General features: G+C 31.6%; 1 protein-coding gene across 2 annotated transcripts in view; it reads left to right on the top strand.

Moving 5' to 3' along the window:
* LOC137625969 (uncharacterized) overlaps positions 1–10,000 on the top strand; it is a 247,843-nt gene that overhangs the window by 74,142 nt on the left and 163,701 nt on the right. The window contains exon 1 of one of the 2 annotated variants that reach the window (XM_068357043.1): positions 2,227–2,361. The exons of the other annotated variant lie outside the window; for it this stretch is intronic. The gene's annotated coding sequence lies outside the window, so the exon portion shown is untranslated. Of the gene's footprint in view, positions 1–2,226; positions 2,362–10,000 lie in introns of those variants that run through there. 2 annotated transcript variants of the gene reach the window in all.

Raw genomic sequence — 10,000 nt, 5'->3', positions numbered from 1 at the left:
ATACCTGTTATTACGCGTCAAATAATCTTCCTGCAAGATAAATTCATCAATAGAACTCACACATTGTGCGGGTTCCTCGCAGATTTAGAATTGTTTAAAATTTTCAGCATAATGATGAATGAATGCAATACACTATTAATGTCAATTAAGATAATAGAAAATATTATTTTTCTTTGAAAATTCATAGTGTTACTCTTTTGCGTTAAGTATTCTATCAAATACCATTTCATGTTTGCACCATAGCACTAGGAACTCAAGAATAGGATCATTTCAAGTTTAAAACATATATTATGATGAAAATAAATCATAGAAATCTTTGAAGAGGTTTTTACAGTTTAGTTAGAAATTAGAAATAATAAAACTCAGAAATTTTTCTTCAACAGCTTTGGGAACACAAAACTATAAGTTAGTTCGATAGACTTTAAAAAAAAAAAATGAAAATTCAATTATGAGGAGTTTTAAATAGATGCAATTTTTTTTCATCTTATGAAATCTTACCCACAAGGAAATAGATCTGGAAGCTTTTTATTGTATTATAATTAATCCTTAGCAGCCAAAATAAAAAGTTAAATATACATAGGAATAATAAGAAAACTTTAGTAATCGAATTTTTAAACGTTAAGGGATCAGCAGATTCTAGTCATGGAATAAATTAAAAAAAAAAAAAAAAAAAAAAACAGATTTCTTCAAAATGATCTAAAGGTCACTGTTTTTAGAAATTAACTTTGATTTTCTTTTAATTGATCCTCCTTTGTAGATAAAATGATACAATGATAATTCTCGTAGTTTAATATTTTTCTTAAGTAGATTTCTTGCAGAAAATGTTATCTCAAGACAATTGAGCAATAATAAACGCATAAACCTTGAAATATATATAAAGACTAAGACTACTTTTTTTACTTACAGCTATTAAGAACTATAACTTCATTACTTATATCTATCAGGAATATATTCAAAACAATCTTCGTAAATTCTAATATAGCAGTAACATTAGAAAATACATTATCTCTCAAAACGAACGAGATCTAAAAATAATCTGTAGCTGCTTCCAATCCCAATTTAACTTTATTTTCTTTCTAATTGTTCCTTGAAATTCCTTGAAAATCTATCATATATTTTTAGATAAACCAAACAGACAAACCAAAAGTAGCATAGAATGAGCATGTATCCTCCGATTCACTTCATTGCCAAAAGTCATATGGCAATCCAATACGCAGATGAGCAAAGTGTGAACAGAAATATTATTTGAACAGGAAACTTTTCTCTAATCACACCTACCCTTTCTTATGAAGGATCATCTTTCTCGTAACCAGAACATAGATAAAACTATAACAACAAAAAGAGGGAATCGAGGATTTTCTGGGTTTTTGCAAATCTCAGTTCATGATATTTTCAGATGGATGTAAGGAGTGCGGTTTATTTAGCTTTGCGTACTCTTGTCCTCAACAAGTCGACTCCAGCTCCAAGACCAGCTACGCGTCCAAGAAAATGCAGTAATACCGAGCAACAGCAATGATATCTATTACACTTACAAAAAATAATTAATTCTTACCAACAAAAGGCATTGTTACTTATAACAACACCTTGAAAGATTTGTATTCCTGTTGACCAATCAAGAATACTCTTTATGTCTCCCTCTTCCCTTTATGGAAGAACCCTCTTGAAGAAGATATCTAACATTATCATCTTTTTACATTCCGTATTGACAAACACTGAGATAAAATTCACGAGATATATATTCGTCCAATTCATATCAACAAATGAGGTCTAAGGTTTCCCACCCAAAATCATTCTACCAATTTCATGTCACTAAATGAGTCTCATATCCGCTTCTAAATAACTTCTATTTTCATTCAACAAAAAGGTTATAAAACGTTCACATCTGTAATCATTGGTGTGATTGAACGGCAATATGATGAACCGTAGTCTTGTTATTGACTTACCACGCCTTTCTCAACTGGAAAACTTAATTATTTTGTATCTCCACTATTTACTGAGCCGCATCACCTATTTAAAGACGAAAAAAGAAAGTATTTAATAAACAAAACACTTTCCTCATTATAATAATTATCGTTTTCACTGTCTCATGAAAGCTACGAATGTGAGGCAAGAAAACAAGAAGAAAAGCTGAATGCGGAAAAACGTGTGTTTATGTTTAAGCCTACACGGGAAGCATGTGACGTCACATGTGTCATCGAATGTTTGGCACGGCTGCACTTCAGTGTGGCAGCAGCAAGCAACGAGTGTACATATAGAGTCTCGACGCTCCGGCTCGCGCCTCACGCCGTCTATAACATTAACATCTGTTTTGTGTTACATATATTGTTATAAGCGCCTTCCCCTTCGTCGTTTGGTTTAATAGTAAGTGGTACTGGGGTTTTCCACGTGTGTCTACAACTGAGGGGGAATTCTCTGTGTTATTAAATATTTGAAGTTTTAAATACAGTAATGGAATACTTCCTGGGCAGTGATGAGTTTGTGGAATGTCCGTATGTCAGAATAACTATGCTGACACAGTTGTCAGTGAGGTGTATATGATTCATAATCCCTTATTTGGGAACTTTCTAGATTCAATGCAGAAGTACTTCATGAAACATATTTTTGTTAGATAGGTACGAGTAGATTGATACTTGCCAATATATATTATAACTTTGTGTGGATTTATTCGTGAGTTTGCGTGAAAGGATTAGGAAACTTGTTACAATTATTATTTTGACAACGTATATATTCCTTTTCGGTACTGAAGAGCATTTTATTATTATTATGATATGGTATCCATGGCACGGCCAGAGGTTTTAGTATGAGTGCATGTCAGGTATTTTAGTAATTATATGTATAGATAATATGCATAAGTAGTCGATATATATATATATATATATATATATATATATATATATATATATATATGTATGTGTGTGTATAAATAATTAGGAGCCCTCGTGATCTTCACTATCAATGCACCAGTTTATTGCCAAGCCAATTCAACAATGTTTATTCAACCTGGATGATTAAATAAAAGCAAACCTCATTTTTTTTTTTTTAAGAATAGCCTTTCCATCTTTCTTCCTTTAATTTAGTGTAAAGCTTTTACATTTGGATGAAAAGTTTACCGAAAAAATCAATATCATTATTTTTCTATCTTTACTTACAAATACCGTCGGACATCCAAAATAACTTTCATCATTCTAAATACCTTTATTCCATTTTATTCAATTATGTGTTATAACTTGTGTCTTTATCGAGACCGACACATAATCCTGAAATTAATCGTTCATTGTTATTTGAATAATAATAAGAATGATGATAATAATTATAATAATGGTAATAATTGTGATAATTAAAGTGAAACAACTAGCTCAATAATAAGAGCAAACAATGCAATAAGAGATTTAATCTTAATGAAGATGTTATCTAAAAAGTAAAATGTTAAATTGTACCAAAGGTCAAAGATGCAATAATCACCTATGGCCTGAAATATCTATTACCATGAATGGCATGAAGCAGCAGCTAAACTGCCCAATTACTTGGTGCTACTGCTGTGCCAGGTTCTGTTTTATAATTACTGTACCCAGAAGTTTGCCATTGTTTATTTTCTTGGTTATTACTGTTTATTGATTATGTGACACCTAATTAACACATACACACACACACACACACACACACACACATATATATATATATATATATATATATATATATATATATATATATTTATATATATATATTTATATATATGATAAATTTTGCACAATTAGACGTGTTTTTCATATTCAAATAAGCCATATATATTTTTGATACATATATGTCTGGATTCTCTTAACGACCTCGGGATCAGAGCCCCAGGCGAAATCACACAAAGACAAGAGTTTGTGACCGGCCGGGAATCGAACCCTGGTCCGGCAAGCTTGTATAGACAAGGTCGTTAAGAGAATCCAGACATTAATGTATCAAAAGTATTTATGGCTTATTTGAATATATATATATATATATATATATATATATATATATATATATATATAAATAAATATATGTATATATATATATATATATATATATATATATATATATATATATATATATATATATATATATATATATATATATATATATATGTGTGTGTGTGTGTGTGTCCCAATTCTTCAACGCAAAATATGTAGAAGTATATGTTCTATGGAGCGAGATTAATGACCTTTTTAAGAGTACTATGACTTTCATAAATCGTTGCGCGCGATATATATATATATATATATATATATATATATATATATATATATATATATATATATATATATATATATATATATATATTTCTACTGTATTTGTTCAAGTATCAAAAGGCTTCACAGGTGGGAAGTAAAAGACTTATGAAATAGTTGTCTATTGAGCCTCTCTCCTGTCGTATTTTCATATTGATGGAAGCGCAGGTGCAGAGAAAAAAGAATTATCGCTATCATCGTCATCAGATTCCATTACCATCTTAGCCCAAGACTCCTTCAAATGTCACAAAGTTATATTTTATTATTATTTTACCACTGCAATCTTTCTGTATGGATATATACCTTAGAAATAAAAGCGTTCCTTCTATTATCAATACCTACAGTCTAGAAGAATCTTCATATTAGACAATGAAAAGGACTACTTTTATTCTATATATGTAACTTTAAAATATTCATATACTATACTTGGAGAGATCTTTCATCTATCCGGGGAACAGAATGTAATCGTGATTAATGCTACAAATAGTAAACAAACAAGAGTTCAAACATTTAGAATTGGCAAGAATTAAATGCAAGAGAAATCCTATCAGAATGGAAAATGACATTTACCCCTGACTGGATTCAGCCTGTGATCAAAACAGAAGTATTAGTAATGCATGCTTTACCAAGTTCATGCTACAGTATAACAATCTTTATTAATCCTTCCAAATAAACCCTTCGTATAAATCTTAACACACAAAAATGTCTGCCACTCAGCCTTGATTAATTTCAAGTGATCTCTCCTTTAATCAACCATCGTCACGAAAGGCATAAACTAAATCTGTTCAGTGTATGTTCGAAATGCCACATGGAATTGCCAATCTGCGCTTTCATTCTCTAGAAAGGCGATGTCATGTAATTCAGAGGTGTGGAATGACTTGCCTATATTTTTGTTGATTGTTTCGTTAGATGGCCAATACTATTTTTGTTATTATCTAATTTTCTGTTTATTTTCTACTTTTGTCCCTATTATTTTCTTTCTATCTATATAACTAAACTGCTGTTATATTCCAATCTGCGATAGGATTTCTTTAACTGTAACGCCTTTTAAATAATACCATCTACCAAATCTAATATCCCATAGTTGTTACTTTCTTTATTACTGTCATCAGTTTTATGTTCGTAAGGCTTTAACATTTGTCATTAATTTGGGTTTCATCTTCCATTTGAAATTCAACTTCAAACGTTTTCTTATATCGTCTCTGATGATATTCTCATCCTTTTAACCTGCTAGCAAATAATGCTATGTAACTAACTACCTGATATTTTCAGTCTAACACCTATCATGCATGTACCCAACTAGGAAGATTTCCTACAACAGGTCGTCAGTTTCCCTTTTTCCAGCTAATCTTTTTTATTCTCATGTTTTTTCGTACTTCATCTATTGTCTTTACTTTCAATTTTCTTCCTGTTTTACACTCTGTTGTCATATATATTTTGCGAACAAGACTTTCACATTTCATTGAATATTCTTCATTCACGTGTTCCATTTCACTATTCCTTCAATTTTTCTTTTGTTGGCCATTTGTAGCTCCTTTTGTTTTCTTACCACTATTGATTTCTTTCAGTCGGATTTACGATAATCTAGATAAAAACTAGATACCAGATTCCTCAGGTATTTCTCCATATCTAGAAGTAAAAGCTGTTGATTGAGAACTCGAAAGCTTTTGAGCATCGGAGATATTAGAGTTATAAATTAAACTGTTTGTTCTACCGAAAAAAAAGCTATAATAAAGCCACTAAATTACAAACAATATTTTCCAGAACATAACATGACATCATTCAAGAATAACTGAAATATTATTACATTTAAGGGGATGTAATTTTCAATAAAAAAGTTAGCTTCCAAATCAGATTCCTTATTTTCTTAGCAAAAAGCAAGAAATCGCCTATTTTACAAAAGACCATCTTCCTAACACACATACGCGATATCAGTGACCCAAAGGATATGGCATTGTGGTTTCATAAACCCTATTATAAAAGTACCTATCAATAATGATTTTCCTAGTACCAAGAAATAATAATTTGAATTCCCCAACAAAGCAATAATTTCCATGAGTCAGATTCTGAATAATTCCGCAACTCCAATTGTTCAATTGGAACCTCCTGTACTTCCTGGACCCTCTATAAAGGATGATATACCGAAGCTCTAAGGTTGAAATGCAATTATCTGTCCAGTACGGATGGAAGGGTTCAAAGAAATGGCATGTCGAAATAATAGCTTCTCCATTCTGCATGGAAGGATTTTTCAGATAAATATATTCAATGACACATAGATCAATAACGTGAGATTTCGTATAAAAATTTTAATAATATAAAACATGAGTAAGAACTTATAAAGTACCTATAGGCTGGGATATCAACAGATGTAAGGGAAATAATACAACAAATGATAGCGCCTAACAAGAAAAATACTAGCAGACAGTATATTTTTAGCTAATTTTTGTAATTACGTAGCGTTGCTGATCGTGGAAAGAATCTTTTATAGCGTGAGCCACTGGTACTCGCGTTTCAGAATAAAAGCCCATATCCTCACTACAATAAAGTCAAATGCTATTATAGCACTTATTTTATTTTGTTGAATATGACCTAATCACATTTGGTTTTATCACCTGTTAGTGAATCTCAAAATCAAATTAAGATGAACCTCCTTGTTGTATAAAAGAAAACATCTACCCAAATGGAACAGAGGCCACACACATCCAACGGGAAATGTCTCCAGTTCAACCTTATCGACACGATTGAAGGGTTCTGTGAAAATACTCCTGAGGCTACAAACAAACCAATATTCCTATATGAACCGGTTCAACCCGGTTGGATCTCCATGTGAAATTTTTTATGCCCTTCGACTCGTATTAGCCTTACCTGAAGCAGTTCATTTACGATTTCATAACCCACATCTCTCTCTCTCTCTCTCTCTCTCTCTCTCTCTCTCTCTCTCTCTCTCTCTCTCTCTCTCTCTCTCTCTCTCTCTCTGTCGTCAAATTCGTGACTTGAACAAAGTTGCTAAATTCTGTCATAGGTTCGTCTAATGATCATCTACAGCACAGTTTTCACACTCAACCATGTTTCCATTTCAATTTTGTAAAAAGAATCTGGTTTCGATAATATAAACTGGTAAATCTTTTGAGTAATTACTCACAATCATGCAGCAAATAAACAAGGGTATTAGCCTTAACAATAGAAATGATGAATTCAAACCCAGCTTTCACTGGTGCCAGTACTCAGTACAGACAAAACATATAAATGAAATCCAAATACTTACACAGACATCAACAGACCAATTTAGAGAAAGCTTTTGGACTTCCACCAAAAGTGTGTAACATGATGATCTAAACATATATTTTTGTATCGTTCTTGTATCTTTCGGGGCACCTACTATTAGAATAAAGGTGAAATATTCCACAAAGTTATAATTACATCTATTTTTCTTTCAGTCAATTATGATCGTTATTCTAAATGTACAAAAATATGAATGACAATAGGGTAACATCACTAACAGTTACTGCTCACCATTTTTGGATCTAGGCTTCATTTCACTATAAACAGAGAGTATATAGTACTGTTTGTATCTATACACACGATATATTTATAAATATATATATAACATATATATATATACATATATACATATATATATATATATATATATATATATATATATATATATATATATATATATATATATATATATATATACGCAACAAAGTACGAGGATATTTAAGATACTGAGAGAATACAGACTAGTTTTGTCGAGACGAATCTAGTGAAGATTCACTCAGTATTTTCCTTTCCACTGTGGTTTATTACATCTGAGAATCATGTGTTCCTATGAGTTATATACACAACAAATGCAGCCGTTTCTAGTCCACTACAGGACGGAGGCCTCAGACGTCATTATTCATGTGTGGCGTTTGGCTAGTTTTCATCACCACGCTGGCCAGTGTGGATTGGTGGTAGTAGGAGACTTCCGTCTGATCGCTCACAGCAAACCAATATAATATGGGTGGCTTTGACTAGTACAGCTTTCCTGATCATGGCTATACACAAACCATTTCACCACATTAAGGTAGCCCCACTCAGATAGCGGAGTAAATATATATATATATATATATATATATATATATATATATATATATATATATATATATATATATATATATATTATATATATATATATATATATATATATATATATATATATGTGTGTGTGTGTGTGTGTAACTCACATGAATAATTTCTCTACACGTGTAGAGAGAGAAATAGTGATGAGGCAGCTAGCCTTCTGATTTTCAGCAAGTCTGTTGAGATACGATTGTTAGGTCCATGCCCTTTTCTCCTCTAATATGACTAGCCACAGTAGACTAACTACCGGGTATACAGGTCAATGTATGGGTCAAGCGAGGGAACACATATTATGTTTGAAATTTTCCAACCAGCTCAGAAACCGAACTCAGGACCGTTAACTTGGGGATGTCAACGTCCAAACTCTTGGGCTACACATAACATTATATGTGAGTTTCTGTGATTATCTTTAGATGTGCGTAAATATATAGGTAAACTGTTGTATATTATTAATTGCGTACATGTAGAGCTATATTTGGAAGCACACACATTAAGGCCATGCGCACTGATGTCAACAGCCAATCCAGGAAATCCCATGAATTTCCCCCGCAATGAAATTGTGTTGATGCCCTTTGAATTATGTCTTAGATTTCCCACCGACTCTTGGGTATATCAGTTTTTAGTAATAAAGACTAAAAAGATAAATACAACTTAATAAAGAAGTAAATTATAAATTAAACTGAAATATTTTCGTTATGTCCGTTTGAAAGGGTAGATAATGATAGGTTTTGTCTTATGCTGTGTACTGACAATACTGTTTTGGACTGAATATTATTGAATCATGCTGAAAAAAAATCTTGGCAGTTCTATAATCTATATGCTTAAGCTAATTGTGCATTCTCACTTTTCTCCCAATCAATTGTTTTATTTTGATTTATTTTAAAAGGAATTTTAGTGCTTTACAAACAAGGTTTCGTTTTGATCAGTTTAGCTAGAACAGCGAATTCGGTAACAACAAATGCAAAGGTATAAACAATTAAAGCAAAAGAGTGAAGTTTTTAGTTGAATATATGTTTACCAAAATACAAAATTAGAGTTTCGACTTGCTTACTTTATCTAGTATTACGAAAAGTTCCTCTCACTTCGTCTGTTACTGAAGTAGCACTAAGAATGCGTCCTTATAATCCTTTCCTTTCTACATATTCGAGGTGAAAGACTAGTCAACTATTTTCTATTAATAAACCTCTTCTCTGTTGTAACATCTTCGTCATAACATCCTCAAAAGAATAAATTTTAGTTTCAACAACTACTAGCACAACAATAGACTAAAATATGTAAATAAACTAATAGCAAAATCTCTTAGTATTTTTTCGCAATAAGGCACGGAAACGTTCTTAGTAGATCATCTTATATTATTTTCAAAAATGCCCAAATAAACTGACAAGACAAAATAATTCAGATTTACTTCACAATGACTTGGCCAGATATGCGTTGAACCGATTTTACTTTACCATCACCAAAAACTAATTATCTTTTTTTTACCAAACACTACACAGAAATATCTTTTTTTTACCAAACACTACACAGAAATATCTTTTTTTTACCATCTCCAGCAGTGAATCATTGTTCCTATGATGCTACAAGATTTTCGTCTTTCCCTTTTATAAGGATTATGAAAA

Source organism: Palaemon carinicauda, chromosome 2, assembly GCF_036898095.1.
Source record: "Palaemon carinicauda isolate YSFRI2023 chromosome 2, ASM3689809v2, whole genome shotgun sequence".
In the NCBI taxonomy this organism is placed as follows: Eukaryota; Metazoa; Arthropoda; class Malacostraca; order Decapoda; family Palaemonidae; genus Palaemon; species Palaemon carinicauda.
The sequence above is the reverse complement of the archived record's forward strand: the minus strand, read 5'-3'. Positions and strand labels throughout refer to the sequence as shown.